The sequence below is a fragment of the Osmerus mordax genome, chromosome 26 (genome assembly GCF_038355195.1).
Source record: "Osmerus mordax isolate fOsmMor3 chromosome 26, fOsmMor3.pri, whole genome shotgun sequence".
Classification (NCBI taxonomy): Eukaryota; Metazoa; Chordata; class Actinopteri; order Osmeriformes; family Osmeridae; genus Osmerus; species Osmerus mordax.
The window spans coordinates 7413485-7438423 of NC_090075.1; the positions used below are offsets into that span (position 1 = coordinate 7413485).

General features: G+C 41.4%; 1 long non-coding RNA gene across 1 annotated transcript; it reads left to right on the forward strand.

The window, feature by feature from the left end:
• The first annotated feature begins 12936 nt into the window (after nucleotides 1-12936).
• Nucleotides 12937-14482, forward strand: LOC136936156 (uncharacterized). Its single transcript, XR_010875041.1, has 4 exons — nucleotides 12937-13018; nucleotides 13136-13283; nucleotides 13475-13584; nucleotides 13900-14482. It is a non-coding gene; the product is annotated as an uncharacterized lncRNA (long non-coding RNA).
• Nucleotides 14483-24939: the final 10457 nt, after the last annotated feature.

The window sequence follows — 24939 nt, forward strand, 5'->3', positions numbered from 1 at the left end:
TAGCCACTGATTTGCATGAAGCTTAAGAAACAAGAATGTTCCAATTTCACATTTTCTATCAAGTCAAGCTGTCATCAAAACGATTAACTCATTAGAGGACAGGGGGGAATAATGTATTCAAAGAAATCCGATGCTCCCCAACAAACAAGTGATTCTTTTTCTATTCCTGAGGTAAACTCAGCCTCAGGCTTCAATTATTAATGTAAAAGTAACACAATATCGCTCGGTACATTCAGTGTCAAAGTAAGGGGTGATAGAAAGAATCTCCTGCTTGTAAATCTGAGGGAAGAAAACGCCTCCCCTGACCTAATTCTGACATTGCCAACTTCCACAAATTGTTTTATTAATTGAGGTCGCTCTCAACCTCCGACGTCTAGACGAGAGGGATAGAGATGCAGGGTGTTGAAAAGTCCCTGTCACTTTCAGAAGTGCCTCTGTTACACCGTCTCCAGGTAGGCAGCCTAATTCTGCACTCCCCAATAGAAAAGAACCCAAAAATGAAAAGAAAAAAAAGAGTCCTCGCAAAACTTGAACACACTGCCGTCAAGATGGCATCTGTCCGTTGAAAAGACGGTAAGCGCCGCAATCTGCATGCAAGACGAAAAAATGCTCTGCGGGCAAGCTGGCACTCTGTTTCCTCAGATCCATGTTATTTGAATACTCAACGCCATATGGGACGAATTGTTCCAGTCAGAACGTCCTGCGTCAACAGACAACCCTTATTCTGAGTTGACAGAGCGATAGGGGAAAGTCGGAAGAAGCAGAATGCCTGTACTCACAGTTCCTATCTTAACACTTCACGCTATGGTAAACCACTTGATAAAACACAATACTATGGTAAATAAATGTTACTATACTATAAAAATGTCATATCTGTCAGTTAAAATAGGTGGTGGTACAATACTTACGGCCTTGTCAGAGACAAAATGTATTGTGAGGGTGGTGACGTGTGCATGTGCGCCCAAGTGTACTGTGTCTAATTTGGTTTGGGCACGTGCCAGTAGGTAGTGATAAGGGGCCCCCTTGATCCCTTCATTGACATGCCACCCCAGATTCATCATTGCTAACGATAAAATAAATACGTTGATGTTTGTTTGTTTTTGGCCCCCTCATTTTATAATGCCCCCCCCCCCAAAAAAAAAAAAAAAAAAACCATTTTATTCCAGCTACACTACTGGCACATGCATGTTAATGACACATCTAAAGACAACACTGACATGCTCTTTAAAGCTTGGTTGTGGCAATAGAAATTAAAAATGACATTAATATGCATTTTGATATACAGTTTATAACACCCATGACATTAGCTGTACCTAGAATTAGGCTGGATCCTGTAACCCGGTGGTCTTCAATCCTGGTCCTTAGGGCCCACTGTCTATGTTTTTGACTTTTCCTTGCTCCAACACACCTGATTCTAATAAAGATAGTTACCAGGCATCTGCTAGCTTGATAACGACCCATTCATTTGAATCAGGTGTGTTGGAGCAGGGAACCATCTAAAACATGCAGGAAGTGGGCCCTGGGGACCAGGGTTGAAGACCACCGCTGTAATCCATGTGTTGCAGATGTGATTCTGCCACTTTGATTGTCCCTGATAAACTCTTCCTTTCTTGTGTGACAAGATCATGTTTGTTAATAACAAAGCACAGATGAAGGCAACAGATAAAGGGAAAGACAAAAGGATGTCAATGGATGACAACACTTTAAAATGGAATGTTATCTGTCATACCCTGTCATACTACCAGAGACACATAGTGTAAAGTGGAGCCTATTGCACTCACACACACACACACAAAGATACCGCTTACAGTGAGTGACCAAATAATCCCTCAGAGAAAATGTTATTGCTATCCTCAGAAAGCAACATCTAGCCAATAATTGCTCATTCTGGCATAAAGAAGATACTGTAGTCGAAGAAAAAAAATGCAAATGTATCAAATTGTGCATTTTATTAGCAGAAAGTGACAGCTCTTTAATATTATGATAACAGCAAAATGACTTTTTCCACCCTAAACCACAGGAATAGGAATAGCAGAAAAACAATTTGCATGCTGAACGTTCCTGCGCAATGCCCGCAGTGTTTCTAATCAGGCACAGCATTAACAAATCTTTTAATTACCGTTTGTCAACAACTGTGGCTGCTTAATTTTGTAGGGATTTTTAAGATGTGGTTTGAATCCGTTTTTCCTTTATTTAGGATTCCCAATGGAAAGAAGCATTTTAATAAGTTCCCTTTGTATAATATGTCAATTGTTGTTTGATGATTTCACCACTCTGGATGACAGAGTTGGTCAGGAGATATTCTCGCCAGCCTGCACACCATTGAATTACACCTGAGCTTTAGGATTAAACGGTTTGTCACGTAGGCGCCTTCTATATTTTGCACACTTATATAAAGCGTATAAATCACCTATTCCCGCACACAAGGCCAAAACATCAAGTACAACACACTTTTAAAATCATTACCTGCAATTCATGCAATATCTATGTTTCCCTCCTTATATCTTACGTTATGCCAGGTTGCTTGCGTTGTCTTGTCCCAAGAATTTCAGTGCCCAGTCTGACCTTGTGGTGTTCTGTGCACCTGACAATAAAACTTGAATCTGAAACTGAACTCATGTTTGTAACGTCATTTCATCTTGAAGAATATTTCTCCGGTCGGATTGTCACATTCGGAATTGAATCGGAAAACTAAAGCTAATTTGCCGAAAGAAAGGATGGCTCAGTGAAAGAGATTCCCAGACGTGTGGCAGTCGGTGAAGAACACAACACATTACGTGATTGGTTGATGGAGAAAGAGAAAAAGAACGTTCGGATAAAAGTTCGGATTTCATGGAAATCCGCATGTACCGTACAGTGTGTACACGCGTGTATGTCGTTACGTACGTTGTTAGTATTTCTGTGTGCAGTACATGCCCCCCTGGCCTTGTCTGCATGCTGTGAGTGAGTGTTGGTGCATCCAGGCCAGAGTTGCACCTAACCCCCAGCTTCATTTATCACTCCGCTGCTTTGAAGACTTGGCCTCCTTTAGCCTGTGTCTATCTGTCAGCGTCCTGTCAGATCCCATTCCAGGACCCCGCGAGCTGTCAGAACATATGCTACCCCACCACCCCTCCCCACCCCAGCAGAGGCAGAGTTTACCTCCACCTCCATCCAGGGAGAGCGAGGCGGGGGGAGGGGTGGGAACGGCGTGCCGCCTCGAAACCAGATCGCTGGGGCTCCGAAGGCGCCCCGTGTTTGTTTTCAACTCCGTCTGTTTGCACTGTGCTTCGACCTGGGGGAGAGAGAGAGAGAGAGAGGGAGAGAGAGAGAGAGAGAGAGAGTAAGAGAGAGTAAGAGCGAGAGAAATAGAAATTAAGAAAGAAAAAAGAAGGATGAGAGCAAAAGCCTCCTTGAAGGCGAATGCCCTCAAACACAGATTTTTCCAAACAGGTCCTATTTAGCTCCAGAGACAGATAGAGATGCCTAAAGAAAAGTCGACCAGGACCTCATCCTATTTCCTCTTGAAAAAGCCTAGCCCTCATTAAACATTGATGCCTTTAGCGCTGGTTTCAAACATCCTCTGCAGTCACTGATATTTGCAATTGTTCTGGTTTGGTGTGGATTGCCATGCTGGGAGTGGGAATGACAGTGGAGGAATACCGTTTTTTCGTCCATTTTTTTTATTTGGGGCGAAAACAGAAATAAAAGGTAAGTACATTAATAAATAATCCAGCACTCTCACCCATTTGGGTTCGTCTCGTATAATATGACAGCACTAGAGCTTTCAGAGCCCTTACAGAAAAAGACAGCAATTTGGCTGGGGGCTAAGATAACATGAGCTCAATACTCCCCTGAATACACCCTTATTAATCATCACATGGAATTCACAATTGGCTCAGCTGGGAGACACTGACACCGGCCTCATCTACTGTACAGTTGGTTCCAACAGAATAACACTTCCAGGTGTCTGAAAAACAGTGCCACGCACAAGTAGCTGGCATGACGACGCTAAACCGAGTAGCTCGTGTAGCTTTACATCTGGAAGACATCAACCGTCTCACGCACCGCCCAGACAATCATTGAGGCTTTCGGTTGGTTGAGGGACAGTTCTGTGGGCGTATGTGAAGCCCTCTGTGACATGCTTGCGAGTAAAAAGGGCTATATAAATACATTTTGATTTGATTTGATCATTACGTGACTGGATTTACGTATTTATACCCCAGAAATCACTGACTTTTTCAACAATGTGATTTGACATTTGACTTAGGACTAAGAGTTTGGGTTATTCATCCGTGTACCTTATCTTTTCCAATGTTTTAGTCGCCAGAAATATGACATTTGAAAAATAGATCATGAACAGTAAAGTTAGGTCCAGTCTTTTCCTAAAGTAACAAGGACATGTCAGTCCTGTGAGTGAGGGTGACAGTTGCACTGCAAAAACTCAAAATCTTACCAAGCGTATTTTGCTCATTTCTTGTCAAAATGTATCATCACACTTAATATAAGACACAATCGCCTAAAGAGTAAGATTTCATTTAGTTATAAAGAACTTGTTTTTAGACAATGCATCTTGAATATCTTGTTAAGTGAAATAGTCTTGAAAATATCTTGTTTGAAGTCATATCTCATATGAAACAAGCTTTTTTGACATGTCATACCATTTTGAAGCATGCTGTGTTGGAAAACGTTAGTCTTCTTGTTTCAAGACAAAGACTTCAAGACATCAATTTATTGAAAACTGCTGACACATTGCATTATGACTCTTATAATACATTTAATACAGTGTGACTATTTCTTCCATTTATATAAAACAATGACCATGTGACATGGTAAACATATAACAAATACTGCTGACAGAAAGCCTGCTACATCAAAGCCAAATCTATTTTTAAGTCAATCTAAGCTTGATCTGGACCACCCAATTTTCCCCCTATTTAGCTGATAGAAATATTAATTATTATAAAACTCAAAACCTAGAATGATGACTAGTGATGTCTGTGAGGTCATACTTCACTGGAATGTACTTTCTGTTGTTGACATTTACATAGTAGTATGGAGTATAATCAACAAGATTTTCAATATCCATGAAAATATTGGCTTGAGCTAGGTGAGGAATTTCCACCTCATAAGCCAAATAATAATCATTCCACCCAACTGTAGTGAGAGGCTGGCATTCAAAGCAATACACTGATGCATTTACAATATAGATGTTTTTCACAAGTGCAAACTCTGGAGTATCATTGATGACATTAGAACAAACCAAAGATTTTCCACATGTATGCTTATTTCCATGTTGTATAATCCACTGTACAGAAATGATATGTTCAACTTGCGCTATTCCCAAAAAGTCTTTAACCTTAGCTTTTACATAGTCAAATGTTTTTACTTCAGAGGCTGGGCCCATGTCAAATTCAGCTGAGAAAATTGGATGTTTCTCATGCACATTCTGACTACATTCATAAAGTTGGTTGTGCTTCACAAGAGATTTACAAATATTCTTAAAACTACTTTTCAAAGCCCACTGCTTAAAAAAGCAATGCTTTGACTCAAAGCGCATACACATATGCCTCACTGCAGGACCAAGTGCCTTAATCTGAGAAGGCAGATGCAGCAGATAATGCTGTTTAGGTATAATATTTGCATCTGGAAACAGTTGCTTGAAATTATTTAAATGTTGTTCAATTAAAAGCTTCAGTTTTGAAAGAGTTGAGAGAGCAATAATAGATGAAAACAAAATTTTGATGATCTCTAACAACTTACGTAGCATTTGTGTGTAATCATTTTCTCCAATTTTGTCAATGAGAAATGGAAGGATCTTTAACAAAACCAGCATCTGCCCAGCAGACTGTTTCAATTTATTGTCATTTGATGACAGTGTATTGATAGATATGGGGCAAGGCTTGTCCCTTACATCCACAGAAGAATAAGGAAAACCAGTAATTGCACTGTTGAATGTGTCCAAGTCAATATGCCCTGAAAGCACAAGATGCTTTAAAACACATTTGATTTCATAAGGGGCTACACCTTCAAGAATAACATGCATGATGTCTTGTGGGGTTTGATTGATTATATCAAAGTGAGGAAATTCTGTTAATTTGCTTCTCCTGTTTATACCATATGTCGTCTTAAGATTGTCTTTTAGAAAGTCAGTACTCGCCTTTTCAATGTCATTACATTGTCTGTTATAACTTGCAATTGTTCTTTTAACAAACAAATCTTCATTAAATTGTTCCTGCATGTCCTCAAAGTTGCATTCACAGTGCCTGCATTTACTGTAGGCAAACCCTACTCCTACCTTAAATCCAGCCACTTCATGCTGTGCTAGAGTGTCTCCGCACACAGACATAAGCGCCCCATAAATGGTCTTCGCACCATTTGCAGTGGAAACCTGAACACCATCACACAGCTCAGTTAAGTTGCGGTTTATCCTCTGAAATATCTCATCAATACCACAATGGGATATATCTTTTGATTTTACCATGGCAAGCAGACGAATAGCAGCAAGTCTTGATCTGTATTTGGGGTTGATGTTACCTAATGTGTAATAAATCAATAATAATTTGTTTTTCTTTGCCCGAGATCCAAGAGGATTGCATAGCTCAATTTCATCTGTGTATAAAATCAACTGCAATGCTGTGGGAAATTTCAAAAACAGTGGGTGTGACTTAAAAATGTCTCCATCAATGAAATCATGAAAAAAACCATCTTTGCATGGCTGTGGCCCCTCATCAATCATTGCAAAAATTCTAGGATGTGATAGGAGCTGCTCCAAACTCTTTACCAACGGTACATAATGAAAATAGTGGTCCTTAATCGTAAGAACTCTGGAGTCTCCACTTTTAACATAAGATACTGTTTGTTTTGCGACAACAATCTCTGGTTCAACAGGTTGTAACAGCTCTCTGATGGTCTTATCCTGCAAATGGGTGGAAGCAATCTGACTGAAAGGGTCAACAAACTGGTCAAATACCCCCATTGCATCACTCTTTAGTTGATCCATGTCCCCAGAATGTCTTTCAATTATGTTGCTCATTTTCAGTTTTAGATGCTCCAATAATACCGCCTGATATTGCTGGACTTCACTCACCAACTGGTTAACAGTTCTCTGGGGAGAAGGAAAAAAAATATTATAAACCTCATACAAAAAATGTCAACATGGAAACTCACAAACACACTAAGATAAACACTTCTGTTAGTGAAATGCAATGATCAAAATAAGTTATTTCCACCAAAACTATAATACATTTAAAAAATCATACTGCCCTCTGCAACTTTAAGACTTTAAGACTAAGTATACCTGTTTAATGCGTTTTGACCAATGGGATTTAGTGGATGGGCAGATTGTGTATGCAAAGTGTGTCTGTCAGATGTGATAAATCACAAGTGGTCACTCAAGATGCATGAGAAACATTCCCCCCCCAAATTATATTCAGTTGGATGTTTGACCTAAAAGCCATCTACTTGAGATCACATCAGCCAGGATACAATTACTTAAGTTTAATTTTAGGTGTATTTTATTTATGTAGCACCTTTTAAAACACTCGAATGAGCCTTCTGACCTGACTGCTAGCAGAAAACTTTATCTGGATTACTTAATAGGCGGTCAGTAATTTTAAAAAGAAACCGAGGACTGTTTATTTGCAGTGATGATATTATTGAAAAAAGTAGTATGGGCATCTTTTAAGTCGCTGTTTTTATGTTCGCTAGAAACAGTGAAATACAGTTGGAAAATTAATGGCATATTACCTGTGTCAGGCGATGGGTTTCTCTGGCTTGAAGCATAAATGCAGTTGCGTGTTTAGAAACATCAACATTCATGCGCCCCTCCTCAGCTTCTTGAAATCCACACTGAAACAGATTAACAGCAAACATATTATAACAGGGAAAATTTTGTCATTGATAGCACCACTAAAGAAACTTCCCAAAGTTTTGCATGTCTGCGCCAAACATTTCAGCGACGATTGTTTCCACAACTCGGGGCAATATAAGCTGGCCTTGCTGACCGTCTGATATTGAAGACTGGATCATTACCAACTCCCATTGGTACAGCAACAAACCTCGGACAAGTAAGTCAACTAACGCTATATAATTGTGTTGCTTTACTGTATATGGTTACCTAGCTTGTTACCCTTAGAATGTGGCTGTAACATTAGCAACTAACAGCTGAGTTACTGTTGCTAATGTAAAAGTAGATAGCATCAAGTGTGTATGGAAGTTTATTAGACTCTTTATTCAAATGGAAATGGAAGTGTTGTACACTTCTTTGTTATCTGGATAACCGTTCTTCTGTTGGTGTTATGGCGCACGCGATATCCGCCTTTCCCCTCATTGAAATGACTTAGTGTGCATCTTTGCAAACCAGGGTGGTCAGATGAGAATGGGCAAATTCGACGCATCTTACAGCAACGGGCCTACGAGCCATTGCGATACATTGTACCCATTAGCGCATAGTTGCTGCCTCTATCCTCCTCATTAGCATTTAAAGCTACAGACACAGAAACAGCGTTGCTCATAGTTGCTGTAATTATGCACCAAGGCTGAATTTCAGGAAAGATACTTCAGATACAGTATTAGGGAACCACAGGCCAATATAAAAACATCCACAAAACAACATGCACAAAACAACCTTTACTGCGATTTGCTACTATTGCTAGTCTGAAAATATCTTGATTTATCATTTACTCAGAAATGTAACTTGTAACTAGGATTAGGCTACTTTACTTGCTTTGAATCTCTTAGTAATAAGTATATACATAGTTAGTACTTTTTTTAACCTTACATTTGCAACATTACATTTCATTTACCTTGAGTCATTTTACCAAGCCACCCTTGAACACATCATATTGTGACCCTATGGCACCAAGTTCCCTGAGCTGACTGGCTTTTTTACCCTGCTGATTTCGAGGTGTAGCTATTTCAACAGTGGATCACAATTTCTTTTTTACCAAACAGGAGGACTGGAAATATCTCTGCCCTCTGCTTGTGCAGGTGAGTTGATTAACTAGTGGAATTGCAGTTACATATTACTTCCAATTCTGGTTTTATCTTCTTTTAAAATTACGACTGCAGCCCATTGGCAACTTAGACAACACATTTAGTGCACAACTTACTCTTTGATTGACGACGTTCAGGCCCTCGTCAGTCATTGAAAAATGCATTGGTATGGCCTCATCCACTGGGCTGGCATTGGTAAGTTCGTTGGTGGTCCTTTCACCTGCTCCTCTCAAATCGTGGTCAGTTGATTCTTCTTCCGCGGCCGGTTCAACTTGGACAAGATGATGCGCGTGCGTCCGCTTTACGTGGTAGTAGAAGGAGTTATACACTCGGTACTCACTTGGACAGCCATCAATTCCGCACACCACGCGAAAATCAGGGCTGCGACTATGCATTGTATTAATATGACTCAAAAGCTGTTTCAGAGTCAATGATACAAATACATAACATAGGAAACAACGCCAAATCATACTGGAAGCAGTGATGTTACAGGCAGAGTATATAAGATATAAGTTGCTGAGTCAAATGAGCCGGCTCACAAAAAAGAGCCGGAATGCCCACTAACTGCTGTAATTGTTATTTTTTTTAAACTCAGCATCACTATAGTTACACCCGCCAATAACTCTGATATCCCCGGTGCGCATGCTCCAACAGACAATTTGCAAAAACCCACCGTGCTTACTACGTCCTTCATACGGTCATCTAGAAGTGAATGATTTAACTCCGCGTTTTATCGCAAGTTAAAAACGGTATATCCGGTGTTAATTTATTGTGCTTCACATCATATATCATTCAAATGTTGTCAATATTTTAATGTAAATTTGGTGTGTAACGTTTCAGTTAAACGGATACGGCTGGACCACAGGCAAGCTAACGTCAACGGACCGAGCTAGCTAGCTAGCATGGAGGAATTGGATGATGTGGCAGTGTCGATTTTGAAGGGTAATGTAACGTTATGAAACTAGAAAGTGGGAATGCTGAAAGGTAAATTATATATTTTTTAATTGCTGAAAATACCCAAAAGCTGAAATAAATTTCAAAAATTTGAGTCACACTAAAGAGTGTGGAAGCTGAACTGCATGTCTGTGTGGTTGCTATGGCGCAGCTGTGGCCGTTATCGTTAACGAGCTGGGCAGAGAGAATAACATTCATTTACCTAGCACCACATCTCAAACAAGTTAACCTAGACGCAAAACTATACGTCCAATCCAAACAGTAAGGATATTTTCCGAGACCCAGGACTTTGCCGAAACCATATATATCGTTTATACGTCTGTGCGGTCAAAAATAAGACTACAGGCAGTTTGAAAACGTGTTCTTCTGCTTTCCTGGTGCGTGTCGGTTTGGTTGCCACGGTAATGGTGCAGCTGTGATTGCTGTCGAACTGGGCAGAGAGAATAACATTCATTTACCTAGCACCACATCTCAAATAAGTTAACCGAGACGCAAAACTATACGTCCAATCCAAAAAATAAGGATATAAATCTCAGAAACGGCTTGAACAAGTCATGAACCATAATCAGTGATATTTAAAAAAGTTGGATAGATATCAAAAAGCTGAACGTTATAAAAATAGTTAAGGGTTTTGTCAACATTTTAAAGTTAACTAGTTATCAGTTAACCATATGCCAAATACCATGGCCTAGCAGCTCTAGCATCTCTTACACTTGTATTTTAGAAGTTCTCTTAATTTTATGTGTGAATATTTTGTTTTAGAATGACAATTCCATCAAATGGTTTTGAATATTTTATGTCTTAATTAGTTTTGAAACCAATTGGGTTAAGTTAACTAAAATTGGGAAAATAAATTCAGTAAGCTGAAGATTTTGTTCAGTTCAATGATTTTAGGTTGAATAATTAGTTTAAATTCTTGTTTGAGGTTTTCAAAAAAACATCTAAGTGAATTGGACAGCACTGTTTCATCTTGCTGTGTCTTCCAATGTTTTTACAGCTGCAAACATCAGTGATGAAATGATGGGCACCTTGTCCCGTGAAGACTTGCGTGATCTTTTCCCAGGGCCTGAGAATTTCTTAAGGAGAAAAGCTGTGTGGCGGGTCTGCCATGTTGAGGTACCGGTAAGTGACATGGCTGTCTGTTAAGTTTATTCTTTTGTTGTTTCTTTTGCACTAATTATTTTTTATGTTGCAATACCATTAGGCAGTCACCAAATCGACCTTTATTGATTTATTATGCTAATAAAACTGGCCTGCTGGAACCGATAATATAATTATAATATAATAATGGCCTAAAATTGAATCGATTGCTTACTTATACTTGTGCGGAGCCGTCAATGCAGCATTGCAGTTTATGTCAACACAGATTAAAGTAAATAAAGTATTTTTATCTTTTATTTTACAGGAGTCTGGCCAAGAAGACTCTAAGTCATTGGGTTTCTCCAGTAAAGAGTCACCCATGCCACAGACATCCACTCCAATGAATTTCACTGCTGAGTACACAACTCCAGGAAAGATTATTAAGATATCTTTTCCAGAGTATGTATTATACAGTGATTCCGAGCTTGAGCATGTCCGACAACATTACTTCGAGTTATCAAAGACAGGTGAAGAATACAACTGCCAAATGTCAAAGGACCTCAGATGCCGGCTCATCCGTAACACTATTACCAGTATGATTGCCATCTTGAGGGCAAAAGAAGATGGAGAATCACAATACCCATCACAGCCAGAAATGACAGCAATGGCGAAGAGAATCGTACTTTACTATCCCATGCTCCAAGACAAATGCATGAAGAATACATGGGTGAGTGAATTGCATCCAGTTGATGAGGGAAGTATTTCATGTTCAACATTTGTGGTAATTTAAATTGTTATGTTTTGTACAGGTCACTGTTTACACACAGCTCAACAAAAGACTGCGAAATGTAAAATCACCACAAAAAAAGACTCCAGATGGCAGACATTCGAAGAGGTAATGTTATAACAAATTGTTATATCCATCACAACTAATGTTTTAATTATTTTCCATATTAAGCACTCAGTTTTTTGGTCAATAAAATGTCAGGACAACATTGAACAGTTCTCACAGCCCAGGCTGACATCCAATTTCTTTTTTCACAATCTAATAGACGGCCTTTTGTACAGCCCTATTTCTGATACCGTGGCGGGCCGCCACGACAAAATCAACATAGCGGAAACACTGAACACTAAAAGCTAGAAAATATTAACATTTGAGAAGCTGAAATCCATTATTGTCATGTGTACACTATTCTAAATGAGCAATCCTGTCAATGTACTAGGTGATTGATTACCAACTAATCTTTGCAGCTCTATAAAGAGGCGTCTTGAGCTGCCAAGTGACACAGATGAAGTTCAATCAAGTGACTCAACACTTATTCTGGATCTGTCCATTGAGGGGAGCAGCAGCCCAGACTTGGCTAGTGAAGTGACGGGTGAGTTTCAACTTAGCATTCTGCCCTTGTGAGAAATGTTATATTTCAAATGAACTTATACACTCACATTATTGATTGTAATGATCTTTTAATTGCATTATTTTAACAGAAGAATGTCTGTTATGTGTTTCAGGAAATAGAGGACCCCAAAGCCTACCTGAAGAAGAGCCCTCTCCTGGGCCCAGTTCTGATTGTGAGTTTGTCCAACTGCCTCAAGGCTGTGTGTATGTGAGATAAGGGTGTTTGCATCTTTTAAGGGGTGAACATGTGTACCTACATTCATCTTATAGTAGTTGATTTCACGACTATCAATATTAGGGCAAGTAGTTCTTGTTCACATGTGCAAGGTAAAATGCTCAAAACTTTTGACTGGTACTGTATATTTGTGTCTTACAGCTAACAAGCCTGCAGGTTTGGAAAGTCCAGACACCTACAGTCCAGCAACCTTGGCCAAGCACTACAAGACCCTACAATCTTTGTACAAAAGAAAGAATCCAAACCACCGGGATGTGTCTCATGTCCTGGATTTGGAACTTGTAGGCAGAGCTTTCATTGACTCTGATTCTTTTCACGAGGAAGACAGACACAAGAAAATTCTCGAAGCATATCCTTGTTTTAAGGACATAGGACATGTAAGTCATAATTGGCTATGCATGATAAAAAAACATCACACACAATGTTAGATATATAAATGTCCTCCTAAGTGATGCATTTAAATGTCTGTATTCGTTATATTGAATATTCCAAAGGTGATGGAGGAGCTTCAACGCATTTTGGACAAGGAAAATGACAACTTCATTGGTGAACTGAAGGGAAGATGGCATGAATTTTGCCAGAAAGTGCAGTTTTTTGGTGTATGGAAAAAGATGCTGAAACCCCCAATGGGAATGGACAAAGGTAAGCAATATTGTTCTGGTGTTATTGGTGATTAGGGTTTAGTGTGGACCTTTCAGACCTTTTTCTGAAAAGTACCTGTGCTATGTCTTGTCGTCTTTTTTTTCTTCTTTTTGGACCATTCTATGTATTACATATCTTTCATCAGATTTGACCATTGACAGTAATGGCTGTGAATATACATTCCTATACAGCTGAACAGGCTCTTGAGATCCTACATGTGCTGCCATCATTGTTCCCCTCCACCTCTGCTCCCCCAAAGAGGCTAAAAGATGCGAGCGAAGCCCTGATGCATGTCCTTGAGGTGAGCTGTGTAAAATGTTGCAGGATTATTTTGACTGCAGTACTTAAAAATATAATTGAAGGTGCTCTCATGGCTCCCAATGTAGTTTTTTTTTTTTTTTTTTCTTACTGTATGTTTTAAGTGTTCAAAGACACCAAAAGCTAGATATATGTGAACACAAAATGCATTAGAGATGGTTAAAACTTGTGTCAAAAAAATAATGTGTAGGCTATGTAAACAAACCTCTTACCTCTCTGGCTGAGGTTCCAAAATACTACTTTGAAATAAAAAAATTAGGGATGATCCTAAAAAAACGATGTCTTTGCTTTGTTAAAGGAAAAAGAAGACCCTGATGTCTACTTGAAGAAGCGCCCTCTCTCCTGTCCAGTCCTGATTGTGGGTCCATCCAACTACCTCCTAGCGGTAGGAGATGTGCCAATAACTACATTTCCAAAGGACAAGGTTACTGAGGGTGCTTTATACCTTATGGCCTACTATTATACCCTCCACCTTACATACCCAAAATGTGTAGCTACTGTGCTTTCAGTCATACAGACAGAGGTCCTCTTGGACAAAATCCATGACAGAGATCTCACACCATCTTACAAGAAGAGCATGGCTGAGTGGAAATCTTTTACTGGCCAATAAAAGGAGTGGTCAAATGTACATGTTAGGGTTCAAACAAAACCTGTACCTAAATGTTATAATAATAACAACCATTTTGCCTTGTATGCTTTTTATTTGGATTTTGATTTTGCAGGTATATTTTGTGTTTAGAGGAACACATTGGTAAGATGTTTAGTTGTATCATTATCACACACATTTGCTATTTTTTCCATAAACATTGTGAGCAAAACGAATTCCTGCATTTTGTTGAGACATTTTGCTGTCTAAATAAATCTGTTGGTTGGATGCAAAACTATTTTTTGTTTTTTCTGTATTTTAAGCAGTAGGTGAATGTCTTAAATCTAGTACAGTATTACAGTAGAAGCGCTTACGATAAATAAGTAAATATGCTTGAAATTAGAATTTTATTATGGCACAAAAAGCTCTATACTAGTCAGGAAGTCTCAAAATGCTTGCACTAGAACTTAGCTTTTGGGGGGAAAATAGTATTTTTGAGCATCATATGCTTATTATGAGACACAAATCTTAACAATACTAGCAATATATATCCAAGAGTAAGTTTTTCAAGCTAATTTAAATAGTATTTTTGAGCATCATAAGCTTGTTATGAGACACAAAACTTCACAATACTAGCAAAATATGTCCAAGAATGAGTTTTTCAAGCTAATTTAAATACTATTTTTGAGCATCATGAGCTTGTTATGAGACACAAAACTTCACAATACTAGCAAAATATATCTAAGAATTAGTTTTTCAAGCTAATTTTAAGCGGTCTCTTATATTGAAAATATTGTCTTATTTCAAGAATCTTATCAAGCTAATTTTGACTTGTTCCATTGGCAGATTTTTTTTACTTACTACAAGCCAAAAATATCTTGTTTTAATTTTTTTTAAACTTATTTTTGGAATGGCATTTTTTGCAGTGTGGCAAATATTTTGGCAACCTACAAGGAGCTACCAAAAAAACCACGCACACACATACAGTTAGGTCCATAAGTATTTGGACATTGACACAATTTTCATCATTTTGGCTCTCTATACCAGGGTACTTACATCCAAATCAGGTGAACGGTGTAGGAATTACAACACATTTTATATGTGCCCCCCGCCTTTTTAAGGGACCAAAAATAATTGGACAAACTAACATAATCATAAACCTAATTGTCACTTTTAATACTTGGTTGCAAATCCTTTGCAGTCAATGACAGCCTGAAGTCTGGAACCCATAGACATCACCAGACGCTGGGTTTCGTCCCTGGTGATGCTCTGCCAGGCCTCTACTGCAACTGTCTTCAGTTCCTGCTTGTTCTTGGGGCATTTTCCCTTCAGTTTTGTCTTTAGCAAGTGAAATGCATGCTCAATTGGATTTAGGTCAGGTGATTGACTTGGCCATTGCAGAACGTTCCACTTCTTTGCCTTAAATAACTATATGGTTGCTTTCGCAGTATGCTTCGGGTCATTGTCCATCTGCACTGTGAAGCGCCGTCCTATGAGTTCTGAAGCATTTGGATGAATCTGAGCAGATAATATTGCCCGAAACACTTCAGAATTCATCCTACTGCTTTTGTCAGCAGTCACATCATCGATAAATACAAGGGAACCAGTTCCATTGGCAGCCATACATGCCCACGCCATAACACTACCTCCACCATGCTTCACTGATGAGGTGGTATGCTTTGGATCATGAGCAGTTCCTTCTCCATACTCTTCTCTTCCCATCATTCTGGTACAAGTTGATCTTGGTCTCATCTGTCCATAGGATGTTGTTCCAGAACTGTACAAGCTCTTTTAGATGTTTTTTGGCAAACTCTAATCTGGTCTTCCTGTTTTTGAGACTCACCAATGGTTTACATCTTGTGGTGAACCCTCTGTATTTACTCTGGTGAAGTCTTCTCTTAATTGTTGACTTTGACACAGATACGCCTACCTCCTGGAGAGTGTTCTTGATCTGGCCAACTGTTGTGAAGGGGTTTTTCTTCACCAGGGAAAGAATTCTTCTGTCATCCACCACAGTTGTTTTCCGTGGTCTTCCGGGTCTTTTGGTGTTGCTGAGCTCACCAGTGTGTTCTTTCTTTTTAAGAATGTACCAAACAGTTGATTTGGCCACACCTAATGTTTTTGCTATCTCTCTGATAGGTTTGTTTTGATTTTTCAGCCTAACGATGGCTTGCTTCACTGATGGTGACAGCTCTTTGGACTTCATATTGAGAGTTGACAGCAACAGATTCCAAACACAAATACCATACTTGAAATGTACATTTACATTTAGTCATTTAGCAGACGCTCTTATCCAGAGCGACTTACAGTGAGTACAGGGACATTCCCCCGAGGCAAGTAGGGTGAAGTGCCTTGCCCAAGGACACAAGGTCATTTGGCACAGCCAGGAATCGAACTGGCAACCTTCTGATTACTAGCCCGACTCCCTCACCGCTCAGCCATCTGACTGTTCCCCGAAATGAACTCTAGACCTTTTATCTGCTCCTTGTCAATGAAATAACGAACTCCCTTTATGAGGGAATAACATACACCTGGCCATGGAACAGCTGAGCAGCCAATTGTCCAATTACTTTTGGTCCCTTAAAAGGGGGGGGGGGGGCACATATAAAATGTATTGTAATTCCTACACCGTTCACCTGATTTGTATGTAAATACCCTGAAATTAAAGCTGAAAGTCTGCGCTTAAAGCACATCTTGATTGTTTCATTTCAAATCCATTGTGGTGGTATACAGAGCCAAAATGATGAAAATTGTGTCAATGTCCAAATACTTATGGACCTAACTGTACACGCACACACACAGACAGAGAAACACACAGAAGTTCGGAAAGTGAGGGGGAGCTGCCGCTCTGTGTCAGGTCGGTGTGTGTGTGTGTGTGTGAGTGTGTGTGTCCGGACTCACACTCATTCCCACGTCACATCTGCTGAAGTGCCACTCTTGACTATGTGGGGGGACAGCCAGGCCCCTGGTCTGACTAAGTGCCAATTCCTGCCACACAGACAGACTGTTCTGACTCACTCATCTCTGAATGGGCCTGGCTGCATTGGCCAAGCCCTGAAGATAACAAGTCCATTCCAAAGCACCGTTTCCTAATTAGCACTATGCAAAAACAATTGTCCACATTTTTTTGCATACAAGAGCCGTGTGGGTACGAGTCATGGTCTGATACTGTACGTGTAGGACTGCAGAGGAAGTGGGTGATTTTTGTGGGATATTCAGTCAGGCAGAGTTGGGCGACAGAGAGTGCCATGGGGAGGTGGGGGGGGACAGCCTAACGTACTGTATCCCTGCGACACAATAGCTCCACACTTCTCTTCCCAGTTCAGTCTTCCCAACACCCTGACGTGGGATGATTCCACGTCGCAAACACTCACTGGCGTTCAGGTCGCTAACTCTCTGATTGGTGTTTTCCCTCTTGGGGTCCGTGTTAAACTCACAGCGCGCGGCGGCTTCCTCAGTTGTTTACAAGCGGCAGAGTTGGACGACGACCGCTGACTTCATCTCCCGATTTCAGATTCGACCTGTGCCTCCGTGAAATGCTGGTTTTTGGATTGTTCGTTCGATGCCACATCCTGAGAGACGCAGCCCACCCATTGGCTCAACAGGGATCTGAGGCGGAAAGGAGCTTGGATGCACATGTTACAATCTGTAGGTAAAGAGAGTTCCCTGGTAGGAAAGACGTCAGGAAATATGAATGGTTCCAAAAAGAAGTTTGACCTTTTGAGGAATAAATCAAGCTTTAGCTCAATGCAACCAAAAAAAAGAAAATAATTGACGTAGTATTTACAGTACCCTATGCAATAATACAAGGTATGCTAATAAATCATTTAGGAGTAGGGAAAGAACTAACAAAATGGTGAAGGTGAATTGAAACCCCATCAACTTTAAAGTGACTTATAACAACCTGCTCTTTGTGTCATGCATGCATAGTTAATGCTTGTAGTGAGCAATGTAAAGTCGCCAATGCAATTGTAGATGTTAATGTGAAGCATTGAAGTGAAGCACTGAAATCGTAGAAGTTTTGTGTGATCATATAAACACTGCACCCATAACCATAACCACACCGCCACCGTAACCTTATAAGCATCTAGGTTTGTATTAAGCTAATGTCTCTCTACTAGTGAATCATTGTGAATGGTTACAATCCTATAATGCTGGAGAAAACAGTGTTGGTTATGAAGATAATTGTTGATTCTAATGTGCACTTTTATTGTGTTTCTGTGTAGGAGGAAACATTTGAATCTGATTTAATGGCACAGTGTGTATTAAAACATATTTGTCCATCATTCTAGATGGTTCTCCAAGTGCAGTATGGGGAATTCATGAGAATGTTGGATATCTAATGGGTTACTTCGAGCATGAACGCTTAGAACAATCAACGTTTTTATCTAGTAGAATCCTTGAGCCAAAAGGACATGTTTGCTACCTGAACTAGATGTGTGTGTGTGTTTAACAGGCCTGAAGTTTGCAAGAAGGAACCTATCCGGTGATCAGGCACAGGACATTTCCAGCACAAGAATCTCCTTGATTATTTGAACCCTTCAGCATCAAGGTGAAAAGGATGTCAACGTTATTCTGTCATATTCCTCCTTAATTCTCTAGCTCCCCTCTGCAACTGTGGCAGGGAAACAAAGTGCCTGCTAAGAGCTTGCTTTCTTTTCGTGTATGATCATTTTGTTTTTTACCTTTCACAGGATAGGGAAGGTATTTCCCGCAAAACAGATTCGACTGTTAAATTTTGTTCTTTCCTCAGAAGAAGTGCTGTGGGCACTGAGACAGTGCCATACGGGAAAAGCTTTCCCAGAATCCCCGTCCCCATGATCAAAAGCAGTTGTTCTCTCCAGATACGCATATGATTATGCATTAGAGACCTGTCCACTTTGGCCAGCAGGTTTTTCAAGGTTTCAAAGGGATCACTGAAAGCATTGTGTGAGGATGTTAGGAAGGAGTTCTAGCCATACCCGGAGCGCATGGCTTTCTGTTTGATCAACTTCGTCATGGCATCTGCTCCTTTTAATTGTTGGTGTTGATGCGTCGTTATTCACCTCGAAAAACACTGTAGAAATGTCTGTTTTGCGTCAGGTTGTCGAGGGTTACATCTTGAGTAGTTGCTACAGTAATCGGTGGTTGGCAGTTGCTAAGCTTCCTGCAGTAAGTGCCTACATATAGTGAGTCATGCCAGACTTTGACTAGTTTGGCCGCGGTATTATTCCGACATCCTGTTTCGAGTCTGAAATCAGAGGTGGGAGACATCAAACATCTAAGTGTGACTTAGAGCCCAAACAGATACATCAGGGTTACTTTCCCTTGGCGTCAGGACATCTGACACTGCCATGTCCTGTTTACAGAGAAGTGCTCCCTGGTGAACATGTTTTCCCCCTTTCCATGCACGTTCTCTTAGATACCCACCACATTCAGAGATTAACAACACAGAATTGTCGTTGTTTTTTTGTTTAGTTTTTTTACCCCTCCGGAAGGTACAGTATTGTAGGATAAACGAGAAATAACAGGGCGCAGGGTTCCGGGAAATGCATCTATCTGTATCTCTGGCTTCTATTTCGGGTGGCGACAGGGGAGGGTGTCGGTATAAACAATAACAGTGGAACAGGGAGGGTAGGGATGCGCCTCTTGCCGGTCGCTCCTCCTGGTACCTTAGTACATCACGGGCAATGCGACTGCTGTGAGGAGCTGTCAGCGAGAGCGCGTGTTAAATTTAGCTTCGGCTCCCCGCTTGCGCACTTCCCTGTGAAATAAAGCCACTGGGTGAGTGTGCGTCGCGATCCGCCCGCCACTGTCATTCTCAGCCAGCCTGCCACATGGGGGGGGGGGGGGGGGGGGGGCAGTAGGGGAGAAAGGTACTCCTTGTTCCCCCTTCTCCTGAAAGGACATGAAAAAGCTAGGAAAAGCTGTTTGATTCCTTCCCTTTCTGATAGCCTGGGAGATGCCAGGAGAAAAAAAGGAACGCGAGGAAAAGAGAGAGAGAGAAATGAAAGGGAGCTGTACGGCTCCGTTCGCCCGCTCATCATCTGCTAATTAGGAGGCAGTTTACCTCTCGTTCTCGTTATAATCCTCTCTCAGTCTGCGGGTCTCTCTGCCATAGCGCTGCTCACATAGCACTGGGGAAGTAGGTTAGGATTTGAATATTGTTGTCATTAAGCGAAGCTGACAGAGAGATAATATGCTCCCCTTCTTCCCTGGTTCTGAGGGACTCCGGCGCCACGCAGCGTTTACTAAGCCGCCCCAATTAAGTTGAATTCCCTCTCAGCCTCTCAGCTCTTAAGGAAAAGCGGACAGCGATGAATTTGAACATAAGTTGAAGTCACAAGGAGCCACTTGGCCTAGTGGGTGTGTGGACAGAAAGGAAGGATGTTGTCAACTTTGACGTAGTAGTACAGTGGGCACGGATACGGAAAAATAAAATAATTTGCACTAAGTGCATTGAGGAGGTGGAACATGACTAAGCACTCCTACTTCAAAGGTTGAACGTGTTTGCGTATTGCTGCGGGGGATGTGGCATTCGAGTTCATGTGAAAACCGCAGTGAAAACAAAATGTGTAAGACGGAGGGTGACTACCGCATCACCAAGTATTGTCAGTGAGTTAAAAGTATTCTGTCTTGCACTAAGTGTCGAAAAACACTTAGAATACCAAATACAAATTTTTCCCCAAACCGATCTTGGGTCATTTCTTAACCCTCTTGAAAAGTGATGTGTGCCCGTTAATGGAACACTTAACATGATAGATCTATTGGGAGTCAGGTGGCTGAGCGGTGAGGGAGTCGGGCTAGTAATCTGAAGGTTGCCAGTTCGATTCCCTGCTGTGCCAAATGACGTTGTGTCCTTGGGCAAGGCACTTCACCCTACTTGCTTCGGGGGGAATGTCCTTGTACTTACTGTAAGTCGCTCTGGATAAGAGCGTCTGCTAAATGACTAAAATGTAAATGTAAATCCAGAGAGCATTATTGAAAGAAGTAATGTAACTCCTTTGATATCAATAAACTGACCAATAAACTGATCAATTAAACTAAGTGACTGACTAACTGCAGTCATTAGTAGCCAGTCAAATATGGCTACTCACATGTACATAAGGACATTTTACACTGTAATTGCCTGTAACGATCGGCCATAATGTTACTGTGGCATCTGAAAAGAAGTTTCTAAAGGTGAAGGTAAGATGGAGGAACTCCCCCGCCCCGTGTCGGCTGTGATAGAGGAGTATTGTCTGTCTTTGTTATGGAGTTGCAGCATTATGGTATGTAGTGCAGATAATCACCGTCATTCATTTTCATGACCTGCCCGGTTATTGGCCGACGCGTCAGCCTCACTCATCACTCCACCACTCACAAGGAAGACGGGCGGCCAAGGGAAGGAATGAGGAGGACGGGAATGGGGGGATTGAGGGATGGAGGAGATATACTGGTCATAGCTCACCTCAACATGTGTCTATTTTTCCCCCCTCTCTTTTTTTCCATTATCTCTTTCTTACACCCACTCTCTCTCTTACACACACACACACACACACACACACACAAAGACAACCAACAGTAATACATAAATTATGAACATGAATGTTAACACAAGAGGCACTTAGACTCAGCACTCAAACAAATGTGTTTCCTCAGAGCTAACATGCTACAATTCCATTCTTCTAGTCTACAAATTACAGGGTAAAAGTGACACATATGCATACTGTGAAATGATATAATTGGTATATTAAATAGCTTTCAGAGTTGAGCTTTAGTTATCAATTAATGAGATGAGATATGTATGATATTATTATGTAGGACCGAACATGTCTGTTTCATTGGTTCCTGGAGGTGGAACGACTACATATAGCGAATCCCAGACAAGGCGGCCACCAGCTTACATTTACATTTAGTCATTTAGCAGACGCTCTTATCCAGAGCGACTTACAGTAAGTACAGGGACATTTCCCCGAGGCAAGTAGGGTGAAGTTCCTTGCCCAAGGACACAACGTCATTTGGCACGGCTGGGAATCGAACTGGCAACCTTCAGATTACTAGCCCGACTCCCTCACCACTCAGCCATCTGACTCCCATCCCAGCTTGCAAATGTACTTCATGGAAGCTACTTGGAAGAGACTCTCCAAGGACGTGTTGGTTGGACTGAACTTGGAGTGAATGAGCCTGATCCTTTCCCTCTGCCCCAGGCAGACTTTCACAGACCACCTGCCGCGCAGTCACAAGTCCTCTTTGGTGCCACCAAGCTTCGGGGACAAACGCAACGATAAATCTGGTGTCCTGTTCGCAGCACACGCTAATGATTCAAGATGATGTGCTGAAATGTCACAGGAAACGTTTCCTGTCCCGGTAAAGACCAAACTGCTCAGAGAAAAGATGGATGGCATCGACCGTCATTTTCTTTCTGAAGAGACGCTTTCACTGTAGTCTTACAGTTGTGAGCAGTTCTATATTTTGTTGTGGCTTTGCTACTTATTACAGTAGGGTGACCAGACATCCTCTTCTACCTGGACATGTCCTCTTTTCGAGACCTAAAAAATGCGTCCATCAGGGATTCCAAAATCGTCCGGGATTTTTGCCTCGTCGGATATTTGTGTTTCTCTGGGTCTTTCACAAACGAGTTGTTGCGCCCTTACAAGTTTTGGAAAGGTTATCTCCCTATACATTCCACCTTCTTGAGCGAGCTCTGACTGTGGACAGAGCTGTCATTGGTCGACCGCCTTCTCAGTGTTGCCAGATGCACGATAATTATCCTCCAAATACGATCATTTTGAGCCTTTGGTATGATACTTCGCCATTTCCAAACTGGCAACACTGAGCACCCTACTTGCGTTGCACATGACATCTCCAGCATTCACCTGGTCATGGTGCGGCATGCAATACACATGGGAAATTGTTTCCAAAGTGATTATTCAGCAATCAAAAAGGCAATACATCACTCCAAAGCCCATCACCAAGATGAGAAACCTAGCCAACCCTGGCTCCATATCTCCTTTTTCCCTCTGCCAGAAACCGGGTTACAACAGCAACAGCACACAGTCTCGCCCGGAGGGACTCATTCAAAACAGTCTCCACACCCACCTACCGGCTGTAGACACAAACACACATCCTTCTCTGAAGAGTCCCAGACAAAATCAATACTTTGAGACAGCAGGGGCAAAAACACAGGCCAGATTTCCATCCGCGTGGCCCTTGCTTATCCCCGGGCCTGAGCCATCAAAGCCAGGGCCCTGCAGAACAATCAGAGCAGACAAAGTCGTCACCGTGTATCAGTAGAACCGAGCTTGGTATTATCTACCACACGTCTGACTCTGTCACATCCCAGACTAACGACTCACTCTCCAATTACCTCAGAAACCAAAGTATTGTGCAGAATAGTGTAACCGACAATGAGCTTCTTTGTGGTGTTTTGAAAAGGTTGTTTTTCTTTACTCTTCGCAAAGAGGGGGAGATTGATGACCTGCATTTGAACATTGCTTCTGCCGACGCATGACAGAAATGGGTCAAGCCAGAAGAACGAGAAAAAAAACTGAACCGAGTTTCTCTCAGAGAAAAATTCAATCACTGTCCCCCAAGTAGACCAAATATGTTCAGACAAGACTAAAACAATATGTTTGCAGCCTAAGCAGATGGTTATTGGTAATACGGCTCCACATTTTTTCTCTGAACCTTCCTAAGAGACCACAGCCAACCCAGGCAATAGAGAACTCTGGGGTCTTCCTATTCCTCAGCCAATAAGAATGCAGATCTAAGTCTATAACTAGTGTAACTAGCAGCTGATGGCTAGGGCCCTGTCTGTATAGCCCTCAGAGGGATAAACAGATACACATTCACTGTCGGCCCTGTGCATTTACCAAAGCCTGGCTCTGAACATACATCACAATTAATGCCAGGAGGAGAGAAAGATGAAAGCAGAAAACGTCAGGGGATATTGAGACGGTGAATGGCGAGTGTTGACAAGCTTGTGAGAGGGGCCAGGTGGTATGGAAGTCTTCAAGCTTCTGCTTTTGTAAACACTGCTTATTTCATGCTAAATCTTTTTTGGGGGGGAGTCAAGATATATATACAGATTACGTTGACTGAGGTAATAGGGGTTGAATAAATATTCTCCCTTTTGGACTGACGTAGAGATATTTGATGTGCGTTCTCCACGAAGGTAATGGGTGTGTGTGTGTGTGTGTGAGTGTACTTCACCACACTGTCAATTAAAAACCGTTGCCTTTACAGCGAGACTTGGTGTAGGTGAATAGTCTCAAGAAGAGATGCAGTCTCAAACATAAACAACAATGCTAACATAAAGCACAGGCCCTTCCCCTTCGCCATCAACGAATCCTGCCGACAACATTCAAGAGTCACTGGAGCCCCTTGAAGTCTGTCGCCTCAACGAGGCTTAACCCACTCTACACTGTGAAACGACACCAAAGGCTCCTGTGAAATTCCCCCATCTTCAATTCCAAAGGCTTCTTCCAGTGAGCCTTTTGAGCAAGGTTCACTAGTGAAACACTGAAGAGACTATACGAGCCAAAAGAGGCTGACAACTCCAAGACAGTCGACTGTGAAGCTCGCGTACGATTCCGTGCGCCTCCCTTGTTTTGCACTGAGAGCAGAGACTGCTGGGGATGTAGTCTATTCACGAGTCTTTCTCTCTGGCTCTCTCAACAACAAAGCGCAGCGAACAGAAACCACAGGAGCTGCCAATGCAGGGAGCCGGAAGATGGAGGGGAGTATTTTGGCAGGCTTGTGAGCTTGTTTTGTCTACTGCTGACTGCATGG